At 44.1% G+C, this 27448-nt stretch overlaps 1 long non-coding RNA gene across 6 annotated transcripts in view; it reads right to left on the reverse strand.

Moving 5' to 3' along the window:
* The window catches only part of LOC127491631 (uncharacterized), a 115724-nt gene that overhangs the window by 12215 nt on the left and 76061 nt on the right, over nucleotides 1–27448 (reverse strand). For 3 of the 6 annotated variants that reach the window (XR_016231662.1, XR_016231666.1, XR_016231664.1), the window contains one exon: nucleotides 589–677. This is a non-coding gene — a long non-coding RNA (uncharacterized LOC127491631). Of the gene's footprint in view, nucleotides 1–515; nucleotides 678–4166; nucleotides 4246–27448 lie in introns of those variants that run through there. The other 3 variants (XR_016231667.1, XR_016231665.1, XR_016231663.1) reach the window with 2 other exon arrangements.

A 27448-nucleotide genomic window follows, 5' to 3' on the forward strand; every position in this document is an offset into this window, starting at 1 on the left:
CATTGCACTATGTATATATGTGTTAAAATATCACTTAGGATCCCATAAATACACACAATTATCATTTGTCTATTTAAAAGAAGAAAAAATCAGCTAGAAATCTTTATTTTTAAAAATAAATCTAGCTCTGTATTAATAGATCAGTGAAAATGGTCAAAGGGCCACACTTTGGCCTAGCCTTAGAAACTAGTTAAGTCATCCCAATCTGTATTGGAACGCCTGAGTGTGACACCCACTTCCAGCTCCTGACTCCAACTTCCTGCTAATGCAGCCCTTAGGAGACAGTGCTGGCCACTCAAGTATTTGGGTTCCTCTCACCCACTTGGGGAACTGGGACTGAGTTCCCTGATCCCAGCTTAGGCCTGGGCCCAGCCCCAGCTGTCGCAGACATTTGGGTAGTGAGCCACAGGATGGGAGCTCTCTCTTTCTCTCGCTCTCTCTCCCCTCCGATTCTTAAATAAATCCTTCATATTTTTTAATATTTGGGATTTCAGACAAAATAAGCTTTCAACAACCTGTGAGCTCTCTTTGTAGACTCTCCAGCAGGTTCACAGGAGAAACAGAGCAGGGAGGAGACCACTGACGCACCTTTCAGCAGGACAGGCAGGAAGCTTTCCGCTAATGCTGGGGGAGGAGCGTGAAACGTCGACTACACCTCTGGACTCTCCACTCTCCTCCTACGCAAAATAAAAACCTTAGATTAATATTTTTTATTTTTTGACAGGCAGACTGGACAGTGAGAGAGAGAGACAAAGAGAAAGGTCTTCCTTTTCCCTTGGTTCACCCTCCAACGGCCGCCACGGCCGGCGCATCACGCTGATCCAAAGCCAGGAGCCAGGTGCTTCTCCAGGTCTCCCATGGAGTGCAGGGCCCAAGCACCTGGGCCATCCTCCACTGCACTCCTGGGCCACAGTAGAGATCTGGCCTGGAAGAGGGGCAACCGGGACAGAATCCGGCGCCCCGACCGGGACTAGAACCTGGTGTGCTGGCGCTGCAAGGCAGAGGATTAGCCTATTGAGCTGCGGTGCCGGCCTAGATTATTTTTTAAAAGATTTTATTTATTTATTTGAGAGGTAGGGTTACAGACAGTGAAAGGTAGAAACAGAGAGAAAGGTCTTCCTTCCGTTGATTCACTCCCCAATGGCCGCAATGGCTGGAGCTGCGCCAAACCGAAGCCAGGAGCCAGGAGCTTCTTCTGGATCTCCCACACAGGTGCAGGGGCCCAAGGACATGGGCCATCCTCCACTGCTTTCCCAGGCCATAACAGAGAGCTGGATTGGAAGAGAAGCAGCCAGGACTAGAACCAGCGCCCATATGGGATGCCGGCACTGCAGACGGAGGATTAACCTACTGCGCCACAGTACCGGCCCCAAAAACCTCATGTTACTAGGAAGGGTGGAGACAGAAAAATCTTCTACCCCTTGGATCAGGCAAGGATCCATTATTTCTGGTGTAAGAGTATAAATGAAAGACTTCTGTCTTCGAGGAAGGACAATGACATCTTAAAATCAGATTAAGAACCAAAAACAAAGAAACAAACAAAGGAAAAACCATGTAGAAAGGAGCAGAGATGAGAACTGCGTTATAGTCAGTGGGCATTTCCAGATCTCTTGAATAAGTAGCTGAAATTTCATAGCTAGTACATTGGTGGGACAGGTTTTTTTTTCTTTTATTATTATTGACTAAGACTCAGGGAATGGATGTTCATTCAGTAACTTGCAGTAGATGCTTTCTAATTCTGAAGGACATATAATTCAATTAAGCATTGTGACTATTAAAGAGACTGAGAGGCCAGTCCCAGAAAAGGAAAATGATCAGAACTGGGTTTTCCTTTGCTCCTAACAGACCATTAGGAACAATTTCACCATATTATATGCCTCATAGTATCTTAGAATTTCACTGAGCTCTCTCTGTCCCATAATATTACTCAATCTCTCAACAAATCCTCCTGCCCCAAGGATCACCAACTCTCAACAGCAAAATCTTCTGTGTAGCAATTCTCTTCTCTGAAGATTCCTTTCACTCTATTGCTCTAAACAAACCCAAGCTTTCCCCCAAGATATTCCTCCTCTATTGCCGTATGAAGCAGTGGGATTTTCCCTCCTACACCTCATATGATGCTTATTCAACATAAATGAGTAGTTGGTTAGCCTTAATCTGCATTGCTGTCCCCAGAGCATTCTGCCTCTCTCCTCTCTGACACTTCTCAGGTCCTTTAAAGTACAGCTGGACTTCCAAATCCCTGGGCTATGTATTCATGGATTAAACCAACCACAGATTTAAAAAAAAGTATTTTGGGAAAAAGCCATTGTGCTTGTACTGAGCATGTAGACTCTTGCCATTCTCCCCTATACAGTATGATAGAAGCATTTGCATACCATTCATTTTGAATCAGACATTATAAGTAATCTAGAGAAATTTCAAGCACTCAGGAATACATACAAGTTCATGTGCAAATGCTATGCTGTTTCCCAGAAGCCGCTTGAGCATCCATGAAGTTCAGTATCAGTGGAGGTCCAGACCAGTCCCCCAGGGATCCCTGGGGATGAAGGTAAACCAAGCCTCTCCTGTTTACTTCCTTGGCTCGCTATCTTCCTCCCATCACTGTTTCTCCTGAAGACCATGCCCAGACAGTTTTTTAGCTGCCATTTGCATTTTTCTAGAAGTTCATCTTCTGTCTCAAACCCTGGCCTTCAAGCACATCTGAAATCTGACTGCTTCTCCCCATCCCAGTCCTGGTCTAAACCACCCTCACCTTTCTCAGGTTCACGAATAAGAGAGCCTCTCCTGGAGTATCTGTGAATCCACTCTTTCCCCGTGCAGTTGGTTCTGTCCAGGAAACCAGAAAAAAAAATCTTTGCAAATGTAAATAGATCATGTAGGTGGTTCTCATTCCACTTAGCATGAAGGAAAAAGCTAACCATGGTCTACAGACCCCACATTTCTGTTGTACCCACTGACGTCTCTCAGCCCCTCAGTTACACTGTATGCAAGCCTTGCTGAAACTCCAAGCACCTTTGTATCTCAGGGATTTGGATTTACTCCTCTCCCCTTTGAATATTTTTCCCTTCGGTAGCCATACTGCTTGCTTCCCACTCCATTTATCCTCTTCTCAAACGTCTCCTGATCAGGGTGGGCATTTGGCACAGTGGTTAAGTCACCAGTTGAGGCAATTGTGTCCCATATCTGAGTGCTTGTGTTTGATTCCTGCTTCCAGCTCCTGTCTCCAGCTTTCTGCTATGGCAGACCCTGAGAGGTAGCAGTGATGGCTCAAGTGAAGGGGTTCCTGCCACCCACATGGGAGGCTTGGACTGAGTTTTCTTCTCTCAGTTTCACTTCAGCCCAGTCCCGGCAGTCGTGGGCATTTGCATAGTAAACCAGGGCTTCGGCACTCTTTCTCTTTCTGCTTTTCCCATAAATAAATGTCTCCTGATCAGAGGCTTCCATCAAACATGCTACTTGAGCACCCCCTTCTTCTCATGTTCTATACCCTTAACTTGCTTCATAGAGCATGCAATTCGTGGTATTCTATTTTTTAATATTTATTTTTTATTTATTCATAGTCAGTGAGTTTATTTCTAATGAAGCTTTTATTTTAGAATTTTTTTTTAATTTTCTGAAAAATTGTTATGGTAGTAGAGAGAATACCATAGATACTCCACACTCAGTTTCCCATTTTTATTAACATCTTAATTGGTATCATCTATTTATTAAAATTAATGAACCAACATTGATGCATTGTCATTAACTAAAGTTCATTCTTTACTCAGATTTCTTTGGGTTTTATCTGATGCCTTTTCTTCATACAGGACCACATTGAGGACTTGGCATTACATGTCTCTACAGGCACCTCTGATACATGAGAATCTCTGGCTTTTGCATTGTTTTGATTACTGGTAGGAGTATTAGCAGAGTATTTTGTAGGATGCTTCTCCATTTTACTGCATGGCACGTTTTTGTCATGACTAGGCCAGAAGCATAGATTCAGGGGAGGAAGACTGCAGAGGCAAAGTGACATTTTCATCAAATCACATCAAGAGATCGCACGTGCAACATGGCTTGTCTCTGTTGATGTGGACCTTGAGCGCCTGGCTCCACTATGGCCTGTTGTTATTTCTAAGTCTGTTCATTGGCTGTCTTCTCCCTTCCACCAGCTTCCCGCTCACCCCTGTCTTACATCCTGTAGCGTATAAGGTCCAAAAGAGGGAAGGGTCTTTACTTCATTCATATTCACAGGTCCAACACCTAGAATAGTGAAACCACAGTAAACCATAGCTGCTCTTAGTGGAGTAGATCCATATATAGCTAAATATCTAGAGCTCTTCTGTATTCCTCCAAAGCATAGAGTAGTTGTCAAAGGTACTGAGGAGGTCCCAATCTTTGAACAAATTAAGAGTCATCCCTACATTCAGAACATTGATTCAGAAGAACTTAAACCCTTGAGAGTGAGGCGCTTTAGATTCAAACTCTAGTGTGGGCACTGAAGTTGAAAGTCTGATGCAATTGCAAGTCAGAAAAACCATGGATATATTTGAAGTGATATTATGTCTTTCCATTTTACTTGACATGCTCTTTAACAAAAGTCTGCTTTGAATTTTATCAGTGATGCAATATATAATCAATGCCATTTGAGTTAAAGAAATGAGGGAGTTTTGTTTGATGAAAGTAACCTTTAAATTTTGAGCACATTTTCACCCAAATAAACATCAAAGATGGCTACTCCTAAGGATTCTTGGTCCCTCAGTTTCCACTGACTTACAGATTTTGTTGCATTGGTGAGGAAATCTGACTCTAAATCGGTATTAATTCCCCAGTTTTCATGATGTCTTTTTTTAGTTATCCATCATTTTTAGCCATCTGTCATTCATAACCACCTTGAACCGTGGTGACACTTTTTTGAACATTCCCTCTTTCCCACAGCTGCCAAATATACTTCTCCAACATAGATTAAAAAAATTCTATTCTCAGCCTCCCAGGGAGCAGCTTTAAGGTCAACCTGTTTTTTGAGCCCATGTGAGAATTTCAGTGACAGGAGTTACTTGAACAGAGGCAGTCACTGGCCATGCACGATTCTAGAATCAGGGTCCGTGGGGAGGCCATTACACTAAAACAGAGTTTCTGACCATGACATGGGCAACAACTCCCAGTGGCTATGGCACGGTTTCACTCTGCGCTGCAGGCTGTGTCTCCCCAAGGCCCCAATCAACACTTAATTTGAGTCTTCCTTATTAACATTTGCATGGAAGTGCACAAAAAATATTAACACAAGCAATTTAATATGACTCTAACTTTTGCTAATTTTGTTACAGAAATTATTTATTCTTTGTTACTGATTCCTTGGCCTGCCACTTACTCATATCCTTGTGGAATCAATATTCTTTTACATCTACTTCAAACTAGCTTTCTCTTTTATTTAGCATCATCCTATGCCATACTGCTTTTAAAAGTTTTTTATTGTTATTATTCACAGAAAAAAAAAAACATTGCTATGAAATTAACCACCCCTACACAATTATTTTTAATTTTTAAAGATTTATTTATTTATTTGAAAGTCAGAATTACACAGAGAGAGGAGAGGCAGAGAGAGAGAGAGAGAGAGAGGTCTTCCATCTGATGGCTCACTCCCCAGTGGCCGCAACAACTGGAGTTGCACCCATCCTTTCAGGTCTCCCACGTGGGTGCAGGGACCCAAGCACTTGGGCCATCTTCTACTGCTTTCCTGGGCCACAGCAGAGAGTTAGATTGGAAGTGGAGCAGCTGGGTCTCGAACTGGTGCCCATATGGGATGCCGTTGCTGCAAGCCAGGGTGTTAACCCACTGCACCACAGTGCCGGCCCCCACATTTTTTAAATCTCTTCTATTTTCCACTAGTATGAGTACCCCATTTTGGGAAACTCAGTTCCATAAAATTCCTTCTCTAATCTCAAGCTGATCTATGTCAGTTTCCATTTTTCTGTAGAACTCCTTGAGCATTTACTTCTCCAACCCCACAAGGATAGACAAGTAGGAGGAGGAGGGGTTTCTGAGATCTAGCATCTGAAAAACTATCATTCCTTTTCTTTACATTTAATGAATAGTCAAGGATTTCAGGAGGACTGGCATTGTGGTGCAACAGGAATAGCCACTGCCTGTGATGCCAGCATCCCATATTGGCTCCAGTTCATGTCCTGGTTGCTCCATTTCCCATTAAGTTCCCTGCTAATAATCTCAGAAGGCAGTGGAGAATGGCCCAAGTGTCTGGTCCCTGCCATCCAAATAGGAGACCCAGATTAAGCTCCTGGCCCCTAGTTTTGTCCTGGCTCAGCTCTGGTCATCACAGCCAGGACATGGAAGAGCGCGCTCTCTCTCGCTGTCTCTCATACTAACCTTCAAATAAATAAATCAATCTTTTTTTTTTTTTAAAGAACTTTAGGGCTTTAGTAATATTCATGCAGAACTCTGAAAACATTACTCTGTTGTTTTCTAGATTTCAATATGTTTATTGAGAAAGTCATTATCGCCATTTGATGCTTTTTTAAGAACCAAATTTTTCTCTATTTTTGGCTAGGTGAAAAGCATTTTTCTGTGTAGGTGAAATTCAGAAATGCCACCAGGTACTTCCTCCTTTTTAGTTTTTTCTTCAGTTAACAAGATCAATGTTTAGTAAACTCTTTCCATCAGAGAAACTATTGTTTCTTTCTTTCTTTCTTTTTTTTTTTTTTTTTTTTTGACAGGCAGAGTGGATAGTGAGAGAGAGAGAGACAGAGAGAAAGGTCTTCCTTTTCCCGTGGTTCACCCTCCAATGGCTGCTGCGGCCGGCGCACTATGCTGATCCAATGGCAGGAGCCAGGTACTTCTCCTGGTCTCCCATGGGGTGCAGGGCCCAAGCACTTGGGCCATCCTCCACTGCTCTCCCTGACCACAGCAGAGAGCTGGCCTGGAAGAGGGGCAACTGGGACAGAATCCAGCGCCCTGACCAGGACTGGAACCCAGTGTGCCGGTGCCACAAGGCGGAGGATTAGCCTAGTGAGCCGCGGCGCCAGCCTCCTTCAGAGAAACTATTGTTTCTGTGCCTCTTCCCTCAGCTCTGCCCTGTCCTTCTGGAATTTCTTGTGTACTGAGTTCAGGCTCCAGGAATTCTTCTCTCTGTCATTTATGTTTTCCCTCCGCTGATCTATTTGGTCTGAACTATGGAAGAACATCTCGAACTAATTAAACAGTTTGCTTTTCTTTTGCCTCTAATGTTTACTTTGGCACATCTATCAACCCTTCTTGAGATTGCTGTTGTCTCCAACCATCCATTGCTCTTTCACCAAGCTCTGTCTCCCTTGTCTCTCAAAAAACTGCATCAGAACTTTGGTTTTGCTGGTGATGTAGTTTGCCCCCTCTGTTGACTCTTCTTTGCTCCTTCTCATGGGATCTTCAACAAGAACCCACTCACTCTAATTCTCACTGGTGCTGTTCTTTGGGAATTGTAGCTTTCCTGGGTTCTGTGATCTTCGCAACCACTCACATGAAGGGGATTCCATTCATTCACACCAAGAGTGGAGATGAGTTTTGTCAGAGATTTTGTAGGTCAGTGTTCAATTTTTCATGGCTACTTACTGTGAGACAGAACTTTGCTTTTTACGTTAGTTATTTCAGTGGGAAATAACTTGAGCAAATTGGTAGAGGAAAGTGCTTAAACTTTTCTCACTTAAGATGTCATCTTGATCCTGAAGGACCTTGGGTCTATTTCTTTTAAATGTCACCATAGAGAGAACTTGGTGTTGATCTCTGCCTAAAACACTGATAATAATAAAGTAATATAAATAATATGTAAATATTAAATAAAATAAATGTAGGTAAAAATAATAAAAAGTTCAAGTAAGACAAGGATTGCAGGTTTTGTCCTGTGTGAGGTTCCAGTGCAGAAGCTACATTACCAAGTGCCATGCTCTATGAGGTGGCATCTACCAGAATCTGCACATATCATCAACATATCTCTGGTGATGGGAGCCACCCACCTCCACTGGTGCCACCAGAGAGCCTAGGAAGGGGTTGCTCTAAAACTATCGAAGGACTTCCTCTGTTGTATGTGGTTAAGAGGTGCATGCCTCTCTACTCTTCCAAACCCCAAGTGGTCAAACTTTTACACCTATAAACCTTCCCTAGCAAGCCTACTCAGTGTTTCTGTGAAATCTCTCTCAGTACTCCCAACACATTCTTCACAATTTTTCCAGGCATCCCTTCAACAGCCTTATCCACTGTAAGTCCATCATTTGCCAAATTCTCCTCACTCACACTTTGTCTCTTTCCTTGGCTTCTCCTCTATGCTCAGCCCTTCCAAAAGAAGACATACCACTGTGACTCTTCCTGGTAGCCTCCTTGGCTTGTACAATTTCTGCAGTCTGCTACACTTTTAGGTCATAAGACATATCCACGCCCTCAGCACACACCCAGGCAGCCTGCCCTGGTCTAGTTCACACCAGACAGGGCAGAGATGCTGGACAGCTGCTTTTGATGGGAACCCCACAAGGTTTCTGAAGGCAGACAAGATGCTCCCTGGGCCCAGTGAATGGCTGCTCAACTCCTCCCCTGACCTGTCTGGCTTGCTAGCTAGCCCTGAATCACAGGTGAGCCACCTGCTCTCTAACTCATCATTGGTCAACATAAGCTGTTGTCCTAGATGATGTCTTATTCTTATTGTGCCATCATGTCAATCATAGGTACTTCCTTTTGTTCCTTAAGCACAAGTTTGTTTTGTTACTGTTGTCATTGTTGGTAAGTTCCAGACAAGATTAGAGCTTGTCTTTTAGAAACACCCTGGTTTGAGTGATCCCAGCTGCTGCACTCTGTGATACATGAGCAAGGTACTCAACCTCAGATTCCTTTGCTGTCAGTTGGTAACAATGCTGATGGAAAAGGATGGAGAGACAGCTGGACATGCTGTGAAAGGTCCCATATTTTCAAGAACAACTTCACTAACAACCTTCTTGCTTAGAAAAGGACTATGCAAATACAAGATACACTCTATTCCCAGGCTGAATAAACAGACTCATCAGGCTGTGATGAGGAATGAGAGATCAAGGGGGACATGTAAGGTTTAGAGATGCACATCTCATCACTGTGGCCATTTCCACTCTTCCACCAAACACATTTTGCAACCTGGGATTCTGCACAGGGTAATATTCCTTCTGCTGCCTTTCAAATTCTGCAATGATACATATGAATGTTTCCAAGATCTCTCCCAGATGAAAAATGAAAACCTTCTACATCCAGGCTCCTCACGGCAAGCCAAAGATTTGCAGAACTCCCTGGGCAGGGTCAACTGACCATGTGCGTTTTCTGCAAACACTGCCAGAACTTGTTTCTGAGAGTGACGCTATCTGTTCCAAACATCCAGTATCTCTTCTCTCCCTGCTAGTATTCACATTCCTGGGGCCCAGACAGGAAAGAACTCACCCACTTCCCCATCCCAGCTCCATCCTGCTGTACCTGTGCCTCACCACAGCTCCAGGCCCCTTTCAATCACTTCCCTCTGCAACTGCAGGAGACCGTTGCCTACCTGCCCCGCCTAATCAGAGCAGACCACGAGCATCCAGGAGCTGTCAGAGCCAGTGTGTGCTCAGGAGTCTCCGTGCCTGGCAGGACCCACGGTTCTCCACTCACTGTAATGTGCAGCCTGAGGAATGAGCTGTCCAGGTGTGTGCTCCATGCAGAATGTTTTTTCGAACATCAAGAGGACAAGCAAGGCATTGAGGAAAAAAAGCAGCTCACTGGCCCAACTGGCTTTCACACAAAGCTCCACCCAACTGTGTGCTGCTGTGTTCTCCTTTTGGTGCCCCCATCTGTGAAATGGGATCATCACACCTCCTCCTATGGTTACTGTGAAGATGGCATTTGTAAAGGATTTAGCTAATTTGTGACATAATGTTAGCCATCTAACTACAATTCCTGTGTACTAAGTCCCTGAGAATCGGCGAAATTCACTCATTCGTATGGTTGCCATTTCTTAGCTACCATACCTGTGCTGGTAGAAATGAATGGATAGAAGGAAAACACACACACACACACACACACTCCCTGTCTTTAATCAGTGAGACAAATGAGATGAAAACATAACTCCCACTAGAGGAATTTGACGGGTTCTGTAGTTAATGAGCCGGTGCCAACGATGAAGCGACTGCCAATTGCAGTGCCCCCCCTTCTCTCAATATTATCACTGTTCAAGTCCAAGGGAAAGGCCAGCCCCCTTCAAAGCGCTGCACCCTGCACCTGGCCTGGATGAGGAAAGATTAACACAAAGCCAAGGCTATGATGAGCAGCAGTAAATTACAGTGCAAACCTCAACCACCCTCTGTGCCCAAAGCTGAGCCTGAGCCAGGCTTAGGAATATGATTGATTTTCAAACAAATACAGCATCTTTCTCTTCTCATTTAATCCCTTAGCACCAGAGAAGTGGCTTCCAGGGTCTAATTTACAGATTGCAAAGGGGTTTGCTGGATCCCCAAGGCCAGCTCTGCGGCACATGTAGAGCACAAGAATAGAGGAGCTATTTGCATCATGCGCTCTTCCTATGTCTCCAGGAGCACCCGGCACACTCAGCCCTCAGCACTCTGTGGGATTACACAACACCACAGACAATGCTTTGACTTCGTGTTGGTGTTTGGAACTGGCCACGATGGACTTGTTTCCCAGGTGCCCGCTTTGCCCTTATAGCTCTTGTCAGTGAATGGCTTCTGTAGCCTTCTTGATAATCCCACAAACTACAAAGGAAGAACAAGCTATCAAATTTAAAACATGGCTGAAACTCAATCACACAGACCAATGAAATATTTAACCATCAGTGGAAGATGCTGCATGTGAGATTATCAGACAAATCGGACCTTTCCCTTTCCCTCGGGAATTGCACAGTTTAGTGGTGGTGGTAATGGGAGGAAATGAAGGCAGGGTCCCAGAACAGAGGCTTGCATGTTCGCACAGGGCCTTGGGGCCAGCTCCGGGATGTAAGTGGTGGGGAATGTCTAGCTGGACCTGACGACTGAGCTGGGTTTTGAAAATGACTGGCAGTTGGCTAGTCAAGGAGGGAGCAGGGAGGGCCTTCCATGGCTCTGCAAAATAGACAGGTGTCCAGACCTGTGATCCCACCGTATGCAGCAGGCAGAGTGAGGCTGACAGAGGAGCCTCAGAAGTCCACTATGGGAAGCTCTTCTGCAAGGTAGGCTTTGGCCTCTGCTCTCAGCCATGGGTGCGTGGTAAGCTGGGGAATGACCCTCTCCCTCTTGGATGGTATAGAGAATGGAGATAAGAGGAATGAGGTCAGTCTTCTTTTGATGCCTTCGGGCCAAGACCCAAGACTTGCATGCTTGTGAAAACATCCAAAGGGGTAAGAGGGCCCCAGGCCAGAAGGCCTGATCTCTACACATTTCCTCCCAGAAAGCCGTGCTACGCAGGAAGCTGTGTTGCTGCACTGCTGTGTTGAAAGCTCTCTGCAGCCACAGGCCCTGGCCAGCATCTGATTCTAGGGCTAAGCCAGCCCCATTGCCTCTGCCTCTCAGGTGAGTGCTCTCTCTGTCAGCACCTCGGTTCCTGCTGCTACTTACCTGTGCCACTGAGCAGGTGATTCACACTGTCACCCCCTGCCTACCAGCCGGTGAGTCATTCCTGCTGGACATCAACCCCCAAGGGAAGCCTGTCTCTTACAGAAGACCAGACACACCCAAGTGATGGATGCACAACTGTTTTCCCCCAGTGGATTGGGTGGAACAAGTCTTTGCTCTAGTCGGCTTTCAGTACGTTTATTTCTTTTTTTAGACATCTTTTATTTAATACATTTCATAGGTACAGCTTTTGGAATATAGTGATTCTTCCCCTCATACCTGCCCTCCCACCTCCTATTCCCTCTCCCTCTCCCATCCCATTCTTCATTAAGGTTTGCTTTTAATTGACTTTTATACAGAAGACAAACTCTATACTAAGTGAAGATTTCAACAGTTTACACCCACACAGACACACAAAGTATAAAGTACTGTTTGAAGACAAGTTTTACCATTAATTCTCATAGTACAACTCATTAAGGACAGAGGTCCTACATGTGCAGCAAGTGCACAGCGTCCCCTGTTGTTAACAATTGACACTCTTATTTATGACATCAGTGATCACTTGATGTTCTTGTCATGAGCTGCCAAGGCTATGGAAGCCTTTTGATTCCACAAACTCTGTTAGTATTTAGACAGGGCCATAAGCAAAGTGGAATTTCTCTCCTCCCTTCAGAGAAAGGTGCCTCCTTCTTTGATAGTCCCTTCTTTCCACTGGGATCTCACTCACAGAGATCTTTTATGTAGGCCATTTCTCGCTACAGTGTCTTGGCTTTCCATGCCTAAAATGCTCTCATGGGCTTTTTAGCCAGATTTGAATGCCTTAAGGGCTGATTCTGAGGCCAGAGTGCTGTTTAGGGCATTTGTCATTCTATGAGTCTGTTGTGTGGCCTGCTTCCCATGTTAGATCTTTCTCTTCTTTTTAATTCTATTGTTATTAACAGACACTTGGTCTAATTTACGTGATTCCTTTGACACTTATTTCTATCTTTATGATCAGTTATGCACTTAAAATGATCAGTTGAACTAATAAGATGGCATTAGTACCTGCCAACTTAATGATACATTTCATGGTCTTTACTCTTAGCATCTGAGAAAATAGCTCTTGGAATGAAAGTGATGGGGTGATGAGCTTTCCAGCATGGTTTAAGAGCTAACATGTGGCAAACATATGTTGGCCTATGATAGGCCATACATGGGAAAGCAAAGCACAGTCACAGGCCAAACAAGCCTGTAAGCCTCCTGCCTGTGTGTGCATCCCTGAGGTGGATCCTGTCACCATCACCAGACAGGCCATGTATGTTCACTGATGCTTTTGGTTTTAGAGCACTGAATAGCTCTGATGAGTGGTGTCTTCTGTGGGTACCGTGGGCCACTCAGCCATCTGAGCAGCTTCTTAGAGTCCTGGGTTCAGAATAGGAGTTGTGCATCTCAAGGGACAGTTTCCTACCACATTTGCAAATGACAGGAGGTACGAGCAGTGGCTCTGACCATGTGGAGATGGATGCTCACTGGGGCCATGATCACCATCTGCCCCAGTCCATCTGTCCCTTGGTGAAGAAATAAAGTCATAAATGCCCTGCTCATTGTCGAATCTCTCATAAGATAGCAATGGTTGGAATTCAGTGAAGATGCCAGGCCCTGACCTGTCTGTTATTTTCAAATCCATTCTGAAGCCTGGAAGCTATATACATGGGAGAGTGCAATCTAACATGACCCATGGCCCTGTCACCTGTGAGAGTCTTGCCTGATTGCAATTTAGGGAAACAAGAGATTAACTTAAGGGTTCAAGAGACCATAGGCACAACATTCTACTAAGTTGCATAATGAGTTGCCAAGGAAAGGTGTTGAACCCTGTATAGTCAGAAATGGCAAAAATATCCCAGGAGCCAGGAAAAGCCAAGAGAAGCTGTAGCAGGTTCTTTGTTAAATTGCAGAAAACTTTCCCCAAATTATTAAGACAAATCCTTGATTGTGCAATGATACTTTATAAAAGAGATCAAGGCAACTCCTATTAAAGTGCATCCTGAAATCACTCTGGCTACTAGAAACCCTTGGGCACGGTAAAGAAATTGTTAAAGATACATATAGATAGATACACACACACACACACACACATATATATAACATTTGCATAACAAAAGGAATCATAAAGAATTGTTATATGCAAGCTCAACAGAAGCCAGAATAAGAGTTGGTTCATTGAGAACCAATAGAGCCTGTGCTGTGGCGTAATACGTTAATCCTCCACCTGCGGTGCTGGCATCCCACATGGGCGCCAGTTCTATTCCCGGCTGCTCCTCTTCCCATCCTCTGCTATGGCCTGGGAAAGCAGTAGAAGATGGCCCAAATCCTTGGGCCCCTGCACCCGCTTGGGAGACCAGGAAGATGCCCCTGGCTCCTGGCTCCTGGCTCCTGGCTTCAGATCGGTGCAGTTCTGGCCGTTGCGGCCATCTGGGGAGTGAACCAGCAGATGGAAGATCTCTCTCTCTCTCTCTCTGTCTCTACCTCTCTCTGTAACTCTGTCTTTCAAATAAATAAAATAAATCTTTTAAAAAAAGAGAGAACCAATAGAACATGACAATGTGAGAAAAACAAGTCAACAGGAGTTATCTGTGCAGACAGGGTACCTCGTATTGCAATCTCCACATCTATGTATTTGCCAGCAAAGTTATTGCCTCCCTAATTGCAGGATGTTTTCTCTGTTCGGCTGAGCACCCCTGCTGCCATGGAAGGCATGTTCTGAGCCAACACCTCTCCCAGGCTGTGAGGTTCATTGGCCCTGAGCCTTCTCTACGTTTTATCACAGCCCCGGCCTCGCTCAAATTACTTGAAATTCAAACATGTGTTCAATTCATTGCCCCCAAACAGAAATTTAGTTGATGTCTGTGGAATGGAGGGTTTGTTGTTTGCCTGCATAGTCAAGACTTCAGGGACATGTCAAGCCAGGTGAGGGACATTGAAGGTAGGAATGGCATAAGGAAGATGAATTATCAGATAACTTCCTGTAAGATAAAGCAGTAAGGGCCACCCAGACACCACACCAAGACTACTTCTGGAGGATGTGGAAAGCACAGATGCTGTGGACCCAGGCCACACTTGATATAATCCATCTGGAGCTAGTCCACATGGCTATCATTTCTCAACAGCCATCAGCAAGTGACTCCAGTATGTCACCAGGGTTAAGAACCACTGGGTAGGGCATGTAGAGGGGGAGAAATCTCCCTAATTTTGCTTTGCTTGAAAATATAGTGGCTTTTTAAAGATTAATTTATTTATTTGAAAGTCAGAACCACAGAGAGAGGGAGAAATTGGTGGGGGGGGGTGTGTGTGGAGATATCGTCCATTTGCTGCTTCACTACCCAAATGGCCATAATGGCCAGGGCTAGTCCAGGCTGAAACCAGGAGCCAGGAGCTTCATCTAGGTCTCCACGTGGGTGCAGGGACCCAAGCACTTGGGCCATCTTCTGCTGATTCCCAGGAGCTGGGAACTGGATAGGAAGTAGAGCAGCCAGGACTCTAACCAGCACCCACATGGGATGCCAGTGTTGTAAACAGCGGCTTTACCCACTATACCACAGTGTCAGATAGTGATTTTTTTAGAAAGTAAAGAATATTACACCAAAGTGATCATATTTTTGCAATCTTTGAGATTTCATAAATATTTTCCCCTTCAGTTACCCATACTCTTGTTTGTCAAGTTCTTCTCTTTTACATTTGAACCTCTTCTTCAATGCCAGAGTTAGAGTCTGGTGGTCAAGGTTGGGAAACTGGCCTAAGGATCCTAAGATGGGAGGCTTCAGACATAGACAGGTAGCCCGTCTCCCTCTCTTTAAATCACTCCTCTCTCAGTCAACCTGTGTTGCCAATGCCAACAGGTTCCCTGTAGGCAGAGCTGATGCCACACATGTCGGCTTAGGTTTGTTGAAAGAGTGGCCCACTCAGCTGCCTCCACCAGAGTATTCAGTCCTCTTCTCTAAACAAGGAATCTCCACTTGGCCCAGCCATTCTCCCTGCACCCAGGGTGCTAGGACTGAAGCCCAACAGCAAGGTTTATTAGGCACCCACTGTTCTCATCTGTATGGGACCTCACTGGTGGACAGAACTAGACAGCGGAGGAAGGAGAGAGGTTGGAGTCCCACATCTCTGGCAGAATACGATTGCTATAATAAACCATGTGGAGTGACAGGGCTACCCCATAGCAGGGCTGTGGAAACAGACCTCTCCTCAGGAAAGATGCTAGAGGATCCATTTATTTTTTAAGATTTATTTATTTATTTGAAAGTCAGAATTACATGGAAAGAGAAGGAGAGGCAGAGAGGGAGAGAGGTCTTCTATCTACTGGTTCACTCCTCAATTGGCCACAATATCTGGAGCTGCGCGATCCAAAACAAGGAGCCAGGAGCTTCCTCTGGGTCTCCCAGGAAGATGAAGGGTCCCAAGGACTTGGGCCGTCTTCTACTGCTTTCCCAGGCCATAGCAGAGAGCTGGATCAGAAGTGGAGCAGCCGGGACTAGAACCGGCACCCATATATGGGATGCTGACACTGCAGGCAGCAGCTTTACCCACTACTCCACAGCGCCAGCCCCTAGAGGATCTATTTTCTGCAGAGAACTTTAAAACAGTAACAAAATTTACTAAAAGTTGATCTGTCCCTTATTATCACCATTCTAAAAAAATGTTGAAGATAACATGTCTCATTACCAAAAAATCTTGTGTTGGTCTCAGTTCCAAATAATCACTATGGTTATTGTAGAGTTTTAGTAACATACATATAGACATATGTATCTGTACATATGATAGATTGATGATAGATAAGATAAATGGTAGCTAACATTCATAGATGAAAGGTAGATAGCTACAAGCAAATTAGCACATTTTCACTACCTAGTCTTCAATATTGCATTCCATTCCCCATTAAGCAGTATTGCCCCAATCACACCACTGAAACCTTACACATTAATTCTAGTAATAAGATGGGAATCATTCAAACCCCCCACACGTACGGTTTCCGATCCCTGTCCTACGGCACTCTATATGCCTATGTTCCAACAGCATACTCAAAATGAGCAAGAACAGCACAATGACTGTGAAGATAAACACACAAAACTGTAGTTATTTCAACAGAGCAGTTCTATGTGACCACATGGAATTTCCATTTCTGCTGGACCTGTAAAATAATGGATAAGTGGAAATGACAAGATATATTTTGTTTGGCAGGTGCAAAAGTTAGGTCATACACAAAATAATTTACAGACTTAAATGTACGTTTTAAATTGATTTTTTCTTCTTAAATCTGTCTTAAAACTTACGAATGTTCCAAGAAAATAACATTACTGCTAACCGTGTGATTATGCATGAGAATCGTTTTGTTGAATAGAAGAAGGAAAGAAATGGTTCACTGCACCTGTTAGCATTTCCGGGTGTGCCATTAGGGACAGTGAGCCATTAGGCACAGGAAGTTCAGCTCCAGCCCAGCCTGCCCTCACGCGCCCTGCAGCCTCAGGAGACTCATTGAACCTCTCAGGCCACGTTCCTTCAACAGCACAGGAAGGCCCTGGGAGAAGAGGACCTTTCCGAATTGAGATCAAATGCCGACTCTGAAGCATATGGTGCAGTTACAGCCCCTGGGGCACTTGCAAGGCAGGCAGAAAGATGAGACATGCACACTCATGAAAAGTTAAATAACCTACAGAAGATGCCAGGCTGAAATAAATCACAATGCAGAAAATGATAGATGTTAAATAAATGGAGCCAGTGCTTCCAGCCCTCAGTCAGAGCCTGATGACAAAGCACGGCTTGCAGGGAGCTGAGAAGCTCTCTGAACACAAGCTGACTGGGAGCGGCTTCTCAGAGCACTTCACCACATCATAGCTCATGTACAAACCCAGGCTCTCACCCATCTCCGCACGCCTCCTGGGACCCAGACCTAGGAACTCCAGGCAGGGCAGTGAGGGAAGGGGCTCCCAGAGCTTGTCTGAATTTGCATGCAGAGACCTGCACACGCTCTCCTGACAGAACCATGACTATGTCTCGGCTGAGATGTGTCAGCTCTGCAGGGTGCTTCCCTGCCTCAACCTCCTGCCTCCACTTCCAATGTGGCAGGCCACATTTCTCTGTAATCAGATCTGTGGGATACCTTGGGCTGTCCACATGGTTTGCCACAATTCAGTGGGATTTGGGACTTCTACTCAGCTCAGCAGGAAACAGCTGGACAACACTGAACAGTCCAGACAACGCTGGGGATGGCCAAGGGTGATCAAACGTGTCTGGCTGTGACTTGAGTACCCACAGCAGAAAGCCAGTTTGATTTTGTCTGTGTCTCCTACACCCCACAACTCAACTTCCCCATCAATAGATCTACGGTGCAGCTGCCAACCTGACCATGGGTAGTTGTCCTCACTCTAATTCCTCTGGTTTATTTATAAGGTTTCCGTCTGCATTCTTGCTTCGGCAGGTTCTTGCTTCCCCTAGGGGCAAAGGGAAACCAGGCAGCCCCATATTGACTGCAACTCAGTGTTCCCTGAAATGCAATTAAAATGTTAAGGAGGAAGGACAATCAATATTTCATAAGCTACACCAAAAAAAAAAAAATCCCCTTCCTAATGGACTGGTGCTGGGGGTGGGGGGTGCTTGGAGTGAGCCCCCGGGGCTGCATCAACAAAATGCCAAAAGAGACTAGTTGCAAACTGACTTGTTTCTGTCTCATCGCCAGTCTCCCCACCAGGTTTCCTTTCGGGTCTCCCTCTCCCTAATGGATTAACAGGGCGCTTTGTTCTGTCATTATGCAAGGCAGCTGAGGCTGTTCAGTGTGGCTAGGGGTCTGTGGGCCCCTCAGAGGTAAGTAGATTGTCCTGTACAAACAGGTTGCAGGTTTTGTGCAAGCAAGCTGTCAGCTATGTCTAGAAAGCTTGTTCCCAGATCTGCCCTCATCTCCCCCACTACAGCTTCCTGTGATGCCTGTGTGACCTTGTGATTTTAATTACATCTTCAAGTTAGTTGCAATCTTCCACCCAGAACTAGCAGGGGAAAGGGCTGAGCCCCTAAGGAGAATGGGGCTGTCTCCAAGAGATCCCAAACTTTGGCTTGGAGAAGAAAAAAAGTCTAACAGCTCAGTCGAGAGGTTGGTGTTCCCTGAGCCCCAGCCGCTTGCCCAAGTGTGGAACTGCTTTAGCGGCCAGGATTTGACTCATCAGGAATCCTAGCAAAAATGAAAACTGTATCTGGTAATGACTTATTCCAAATCTCTAACCAAATCTGTTGCAGGCTTAGCATGGGTGTCATGATGAAGAGGGTTTAATAATGTCCCCTCAGGGCCAGCACTGTGGTGCAGTGGACAGGGCCACTCCCTGCAGCACCACTGCTCCACTTCTGATCCAGCTCCTTGCTGATGCACCTGGGAAAGAAGCAGAGTATGGCCCAAGTCCTTTGCCCTCTTCTACCCACATGACAGACCAGGAAGACGCTCCTGGCTCCTAACTTCAACCTTGCCTAGCCCTGGCCATAGCAGCCATCTCTCTCTCTCTCTCTCTCTCTTTCTCTCTCTCTCTCTAACTCTGCCTTTCAAATAAATAAACATTTGATAATAATAATAATAACATCCCCTCAATTCTAGATCCAAGACAAACACAAAGGATGGTCACAATCTATTGAACACATGCTACACATCTTTTTTATTTATCTTTTATTTAATTAGAAACATTTCCTTTTATCAAAGAAGCAGGCAGACCAGGAATATCAAGTTTCAAATTAATTAATCAAACTTCATTGTCTGGAGTCTCACAAGCAAGGGCCCCAAGCCTCCGGCCTGACCTGCGTTGGGTGCCCCTGGTCCTGGAGCAAGAGCTCACGTTCTCCAGTCCCTGTGGCTCTGAGACCCAGCTAGTACCATCCTGAAAGGAGCAGGGGAGGCTTCCCTCAGGAAAGAAAGGAAGTGGGTGAGTGCCACCTCTGAAGGCCTCCTGGTCACAGAGTATCAGGGCCCTGCTGCTCCCTCCCATCACCTGGACAACCAGGTGATGCTGTGGACAGCAGCAGGCAGAGGGGCTCCAGCCAGACCAGCAACAACTGGACACTGATTATGTCTTGTGAATGATGCCAGTGAAACCCAGGTCTTCCATGGAGTACCTCAGGGTATCTTGGGGGGTGGGAGTTCCTAGCCACACCCTTCCCACGCACACAAGCTTGATGGTTACCTCGGATGCTTCTACCTGAGGCTGTGTTTAAGAAAGGTCCTTGCACCTAGATGTACCTGATAATTAATGGCATATAACTAAGACATTGCCTTTGGATATAGAAAAACTTTATTGTGTTTTGAGATTTGTTTATTTATTTGAAAAATGGAGAGAGAGAGAGAGAGAGAAGAGAGAGATCTTCCATCCACTGGTTCACTCCCCAAATGACAACAGCCAGGGCTGGGCCAGGCTGAAGCTAGGAGCCAGGAGCTTCTTCTGGGTCTCCCATGTGAGTGCAGGGGCCCAAGGACTTGGGCCATTTTCTACTGCTTTCCCAGGCATGTCAGCAGGGAGTTGGATTGGAAGTGGAGCAGCTGGGACTCAAACCTGTGCCAACTGCAAGTGGTGGTTTTACTCACTGCACCACAACACTGGCCCCTATAGACAAACTTCAAATTTCATCCACCCACTTGTGTTATGATCATTTCTGTGGCACTCAGCTTCTTAGAACTTCATTCTTCTTACTCGCAAAATAAGGCAAAATCACAGCAATCTTGCAGAGTTTTGTGATGAATGAGAGAAAGCTGTTTCCATAGTGCTTGGAATTAAGATTTACTTAGTATTTATTTAATATAAGAAGTAAATATTGCCATTTATTTAACATTTGCGAGTAAATAAGAGTTATTGTTTTTATTAATATCATTATTTAGGGCTCTGCTCATCCATCAAAAACTGACTACTTTCTTTGGGACAAGAATGATTATATTAAGTAATATGCCTGCAAGAAATTAGAGCTCTGTTATAAGTATTACTAAGAAGAATTGAAGTGTTCACGTTTTTACCCCCAAGCCATCTACGTGATAGCAACACACATAAATGCATGTCTCTGGGACATACAGCATGTATTGTGTGCAACCTTGTAATAACTTAGGTAGCTAAGCACTATAATAGAAGCACACACTTGAAAAATCAGAAGAGAGGGCTTCCTGGGGGGAGGTGAATTTTGAAATGGATCTTACTTTGTTTCCTAGAAAGTATGCACTGCTTGACTGAGTCTATGAACACTCAGCACTCATCATCCTCCCACACCTTTGCTTATTTTGAGTAGCTCCCTTCATTCCACTGGTCTGTTTCATTCACCAGTCTTTGGGCCTGGGAGGAACACAAAGCCCATTCTGGGCCAATGAGAATGATGTGTGCATTTTATGATGGTGTTGACATTAAAAACTCTTTCTTCAGGCTGCACATGAGGGATGTCAGCCCAGAGTCCTGGAGGTGACCTCAGGAGGGTATAGCTGTCGTGTAGGAGAGCAGAGCCAACAGATAGATGAAGGAGCCACATCCTGACCAATGGCCAAACCCAATACAGACACAACCACACCAACCTTGACCATGGAATTGTTCAGTTATTCCAGCAAACAAAAGCTGTCTAACTTGGGTGGAGTTTTCTAGAGCAAGAATGTTAAAAGATGAAGACAGAGGATGTGTTTTAACAAACAATTCTCATAATTCTTCAGGAAAAGACAGGTACAACCCTTGACACACGTGTATCTAAGGGAAGACTCTGTTTTTTTTTTTTTTTTAATTTATTTTGTATATTTCAAAGGCAGAGTTACAGAGAAGGCAGGGGAGAGAGGGAGGGTAAGTGTATCCATCCACTGGTTCATTCTCCAAATCTCCTAAACAGCCATGGTTGGGCCAAGCTGAAGCCAGGAGCCTGGAACTCCACCTAAGTCTCTTCTGTGGGTGGTAGGGGCCCAAGTACTTTCAGTGTAATTGCTGGGTATACAATCTATATCCCTAAGGAGGTTTGACTTCCTAGAGTATCCACAGAAATAAGACTGATAGGGATCTAGGCTGTGGTATAGAAAGTTTAGCCTCTACCTGCAATGTGGCATCCCATATGGGCACCGGTTCAAGTCCTAGCTGCTCCCCTTCTGATCCAGCTCTGCTAATGTGCCTGGGAAAGCAGCGTTGAGTGGTCTGAGTGCTTGGGCCCCTATACCCACATGGGAGACCTGGAAGAAACTCCAGGCTCCTGGATTCGGCCTGGCCCAGCCTCAGCCATTGTCATTGTGGCCATTTAGAGAGTGAATCAGCAGATGGAATATCTCTCTCTTTCTCACTCTCTCTCTCTCCCTTCTCCCTCTCCCCTGCTTATCTCTCTATCTCTGCCTTTCAAATAAAGTAAATAAATCTTTAAGAGAGAGAGAGAGAAAGAAATTTGACATATGTCCTCTGCCCATCACTTTCTCCTGGAGAAGTGAAGATCCTAACAGTATGTCTTCAGCTGTGACAACGGGTCAGCGTAGACTTATTCTGATGTTCTCTATCCTGAGATTTTTCATTTTTGAATGCAGTTTTCTCTCCCACAGTGGCAAGTAGATACTTACCTTACTCATTCTTTTGTAGTTAAAGGAATTCCCAATGTGACTTGGAGCTGAAATGCCTCCATTGGACGGACCATTGATGACGTGACACATCCTGTGTTGCATTATTAAATCGCCCCCTTTTCCTCCATAACATCAAAGTTTAAGGTTCCTCCTTTGCTTTCACATGGACTGCGCTGTTTGTGCCTTTCCCTTCACATGAAATGCTCCTCTAGTTACTTGCTTCCCCACCATTCTGTAAGTACTCACCATTCAGGATGGGATGAAATCCTTCCTCCTCTAAAAAGTTTCCCCAAATTTGTATTTGAGATAATGACCTGGCTCTTTAAGCAACTGCCTCCACCTGCCCTGTTGTTTGTATGTTTGCTTTCTTGGCTGATTTATGAGATCTGTGGTGGGCACAACTCCTACTCCAGTCTCCTGGGAAAATGTGGGTGATCAATAATTGTGTGTTAAAGTAAATTTAATTGAACCAAAGGTGAAGTAATCTAAAAACTTGCATTAGTGAAATAATTTAGTAAATTAATGTCTCCAGACAGGTGTGGTCCCTGGGTTTGCAGTGGGCAGCCAGAATTTAGTGATTCAGTACCTCCCTTCAGAACGAGCTGTGTACAAGCTCCGTGGGCATTCAAATGGCTTGTGTGGTATCAATAATTCAGGCACTGCATTAGAGAGACCTGTGTGGTACCAGAGCTGGAGGAAAAGCAAAACAACTCATGTCAAGAGAGAAAGGGGGAAGAAAATGCTAGAATACAGCTCTACTCTTGACTACTACTAAAAAAAAAAATCATGGGGCCGGCACTGTGGTGCAGTAGGTTAATCCTCCACCTGCAGCCTTGGCATCCCATATGGGTACCAGTTCTAGTCCCAGCTGTTCCTCTTCCCATCCAGCTCTCTGCTATGGCTTGGGAAAGCAGTAGAAGCTGCCCCAAGTACTTGGGCCCCAGCACCCATGTGGGAGACCTGGAGGAAGCTCCTGGCTCCTGGCTTCAGATTTTTCAAGCTCCAGCGGTTGCGGCCATTTGGGGAATAAACCAGCAGATGGAAGACCTTTCTGTCTGCCTCTCCCTCTCACTGTCTGTAACTCTGCCTCTCAAATAAACAAATAACATCTTAGGAAAAAACCCCTCTAGCTATCAATTTCATATGCAGAGTATGTCAAAATCACAAACAAACCAGGAGAGATTTTTCACTAACAGCGACAGAAAGGATATAATTTATATTAGGAATTGAAAGAGAAGCATTCAACATTATAATTTTTGATTAAGAAAGTGGGGAATTTTAAAAGCGCTTAGGACAGCAATTTCTAAGTGTCATTGGATATACTCATCCCTGAAATCTTTCCCCAGCGTTTGTGCATTCTTAGTCTGAGAGACAGCAGCATTCCTGTGAAATTCTACCTTCATATTGAAAGAAAGTGCCTTGGGAAAAGACAGCAGTTTATCTGAAGAGGTGGAGGAGGAGAGGAAATGAATTTCAATAACTCCTCAGGTCCGTAGATGTTTACTGTATCCTCATTCCTATGTGTCACCTGCTGAGCTGGAAGTTGGGAAAATACAAGTAGGCTCAAGGTTCTGTCTGTCCTTCCCCTCCCTCTGCTCCTTATCCCACCAGGAGCTCACTCAGGAAAACAAAAGACTAGGCAGGAACCCATGTAAAGGTGTGTAGTGATCTAAATATCTGCAAAAAACCAGCAAACACAGAGAGGCAGAGAAAGCTGTCCGTAGCCCCCAGAAGCCTACAGTTTGGAAAAACAGTTCATAACCCCACAGAAAATTGCGTAACACAAGTTTGTTTCTGGCAAGATTTATGGTGGGTATAGCAAAGACACACTTTTTCTATAAGATGATAGTGATGGGAAAGACTGTTGAAGATGAGAACCTGAGCTAGAGAGATCAGGTTGAGTGCCCGGAGAGCAGGAAAGAAGTTTGGTGAAGCCTCCGGGCAGTGGGAGGCAGAGCACATCACAGACAGGTGCAGACTGGAGTGTAACACACATCAGCACCAGAAATTCTTCTTCCCTGCCAGACTCCTAGTTTTCCAGTTCTTAGGTTAAACGATTAGAGGCTCACCACTGGCAATTCCAGTTCTGCAGACCATGTGCTTCAAATAGGTAGTAGGTTGGAGTTTGCAGAGGTTGAGGGCAAAAACTCCAGGGAGATTATGAGATGCAGTCCTCTCTGACCACAGGGATACAGAGACATGAAGCATTGCGCTTGGTATAGTTGGGATATGGTCAACCTACACAAACCATACTCAAACATCTAGTGCAGTGTTAAGGGGTCTCATCTATGTACCAAAAAATTTTCTTGAAAAAATTATGGGACAAATTAAATGGTAAAATAGAATTTATGGCCAAGTTAAGAAAGCTTTCTAATCCAGAGTCTGAATGTTTTCACATCCAGGTAATCCGTGAGTCAGGCAGGTGGCAAAGATGGCAGGGGATATGATCCCAACAGTGATTCTGAGCATGCATGCCAGAGGTCCATCATTGCACTCACAACTGTTTAATCTGTAGACAATGCTCAAGTATGACTGATAAATATTAAAAAACAGTGGGGGCTGGCATTGAGGCGCAGTTGATTAGGCTACCATCTACAAGGCTGGCATCCCATATGAGCATGGAGTTGAGTCTTGGCTACTCCACACATGATGCTCCCCACCGCCGCTCCAGGGAAAGCAACGGAAGATGGTCCAAGTACTTTGGCCTTTGCTGTCCACATGGGCGACTGGATGCAGTTTTATGCTCCTGGCTTTGGCGGGGACCAGCCCCAGCCTTTGCAACCATTTGGAGAGTGAACCAGAAGATGGAAAATCTCTTTGGTGCTCCCTGTCTCTTGGTAACTCTGCCTTTTAAATAAATTAATAAATGCATATTTTAAAAAAGAAACTAAATGATAGAAAAAATGTAGACCAGTGATTAATATATCATGATTTAATTTATAAATATTAATTAAAAGAAAGTTTTAATAGACTTAAAGGCAAAGGTAATTGGTATTAAGAAAAAAGACCCTTACATGGTTAAAAAATAAGAGAGACTAATTTGCTAGAAAACTATAACAATCCAAAGCATATCGTTACCTAACAAGAGTGTCAATTTGCTAAGTCAACAACAGGAGTCACTGTGCACTTACTCCTCACGTAGGATCTCTGTCCTTAATGTGCTGTACATTGTGATTTAATGCTATAACTACTACTCAAACAGTATTTTTCACTTTGTATTTCTATGTGGGTGCAAACTGTTGAAACCTTTACTTAATATATGCTAAACTGATCTTCTGTATATAAAGAGAATTGAAAATGAATCTTGATATGAATGGAAGTGGAGAGGGAGAGGGAAAGGGGAGGGTTGCGGGTGGGAGGGAAGTTATGGGGGTGGAAGCCATTGTAATCCATAAGCTGTACTTTGGAAATTTATATTCATTAAATAAAAGTTAAATATATATATATATATATATATATCGAATAGTAAAACTGACAGAATTACAAGGAGTAATTGAGAAATCCAAACATACAGACATGTATATTTAACTCACCTCTCAGAATTTGAGAAATTGGTTGTATAAAAAAAATTGGTAATGAGGCCAGCATGGTGGCATAGCAGGTCAAGCTGCCACCTGCAATGCTGCCTTCCCATGTAGGTGCCAGTTCCAGTCTCAGCTGCTCCTCTTCCAGCTCCCTGCTGATGTACCTTGGGAACACAGTGGAAAATAGCCCAAGTCCTTGGGCCCCTGCACTCACGTGGGAAACCTGGAAGAAGCACCTGGCTCCTGGCTTTGGCTCAGCCCAGCCCCAGGCATTGTGGTTATTTGGGGAGTGAACCAGCAGATGAAAGATCTTTCCTGTGACCCATAACTATGCCTTTCAGATAAATAAATCTTGAAAAATATAGAAACATAATTTTCTAAGTCTAATAACTATTGAAACAGCACAACACTAATACTTCAAAAATCAGTAAGAATACTGAACAGTATGACTAGGGTGAAATAATAGACATATGAAATGCAACAAACAACAATAAGAATAGGCTCCATTTTCAAAAATGCATTCAAATCAAGAATAAACAGATGCCAAAGCATTTGCATAATATTTTGCTTGAATACAACATATAAAGTTAAAAGTTAATAACAGAAATGGAGAAAATTATTCTTCATGTTTCTTTGGGAAATTGGAAAATGATACATGAAATAAGTTTATTGCTCAAAGAAGAAATCCTTATGGAAATTACAATTTGGTAAGAACTCAACAATATTTTATTAGGTATAATATATATGCAGATTTCCTAAGGGAAAGTTAAAAAATAAGATTTAAATACTATTTTAGTTGTATACACACTAAATGAAGAAATATGACTCAAACTTGTAACTCAAGAAATTAGAAAAAGAACAAGAAACAAGCATTAAAATGAGGAACTATGTAACAAATTGAGATGGATGAAAATTGATGAAGTAGAAAACACAAAAATTAAGGACAAAATCATGAAGAACAGAATTTTATAGTTAAAATGCAAGTAGCATGAACATGAACTCTAAATAAAGAGTAATAAATAATTCTAGGAATAAAAGAGAGATTATATAAAAATGGAGAGATGCTAAAATTATAAGACATGACTTAGTCTGTTTGGCATAGGTTAAAAAAACCTTATACCAGGCAAATACTAGACAGTTAATTTATGGCTCACAGTTCTACAGTCTGAGAAGTCCAAGACCAAGATGGCAGCAGGTATGTCATCTGGTGACGCCCTGTCCTCATAAGTGGCATCTCCTGTGAGTGCTCACGTGGCAGAAGTCAAACAAGCTCCATTTAAAAATATTCATTTATTTTTCATTAATTTATTATTTGTTATTATTCATTTATATATTCATTTATTATTTATTTGAATATATAAATGTATTAATTTACATATTCAAAAGTCAGACTGAGAGAAAAGAAGAGAGACAGAGAGTAATCTTCTAGCCATTGGTTCACTCCCCAGATGCCCACAACAGCCAGGGTTGGGCCAGGTTGCAGCCAGAAGCCTGGACTCCATCCAAGTCTCTCACATGGCTGGCAGGAACCCAGGCACTTGGGCCATTTCTGTTGCCTTCTCAGGTGCACTAGCAGGGAGCTGGATTGAAAGCAGAGCAGCTGGGACTCAAGTCAGCCCTCTGATATGGGATGTAGGCATTGTAAGCAATGGGTTACCTTGCTGTGCCATGCAGCGTTACCCCGAAACAAGCTCCTCCAGATCTCTTACAAGAGCACCTATCCCAACATGAAGGTTCTTTCCACATGATCTAATCATCCCAGAGTTCCCCACCTCTTAATACCCTCAGGAGGTAGATTT

This window comes from Oryctolagus cuniculus, chromosome 3 (genome assembly GCF_051225735.1).
Source record: "Oryctolagus cuniculus isolate XC-2025 breed Fujian yellow rabbit chromosome 3, ASM5122573v1, whole genome shotgun sequence".
Lineage (NCBI taxonomy): Eukaryota > Metazoa > Chordata > Mammalia > Lagomorpha > Leporidae > Oryctolagus > Oryctolagus cuniculus.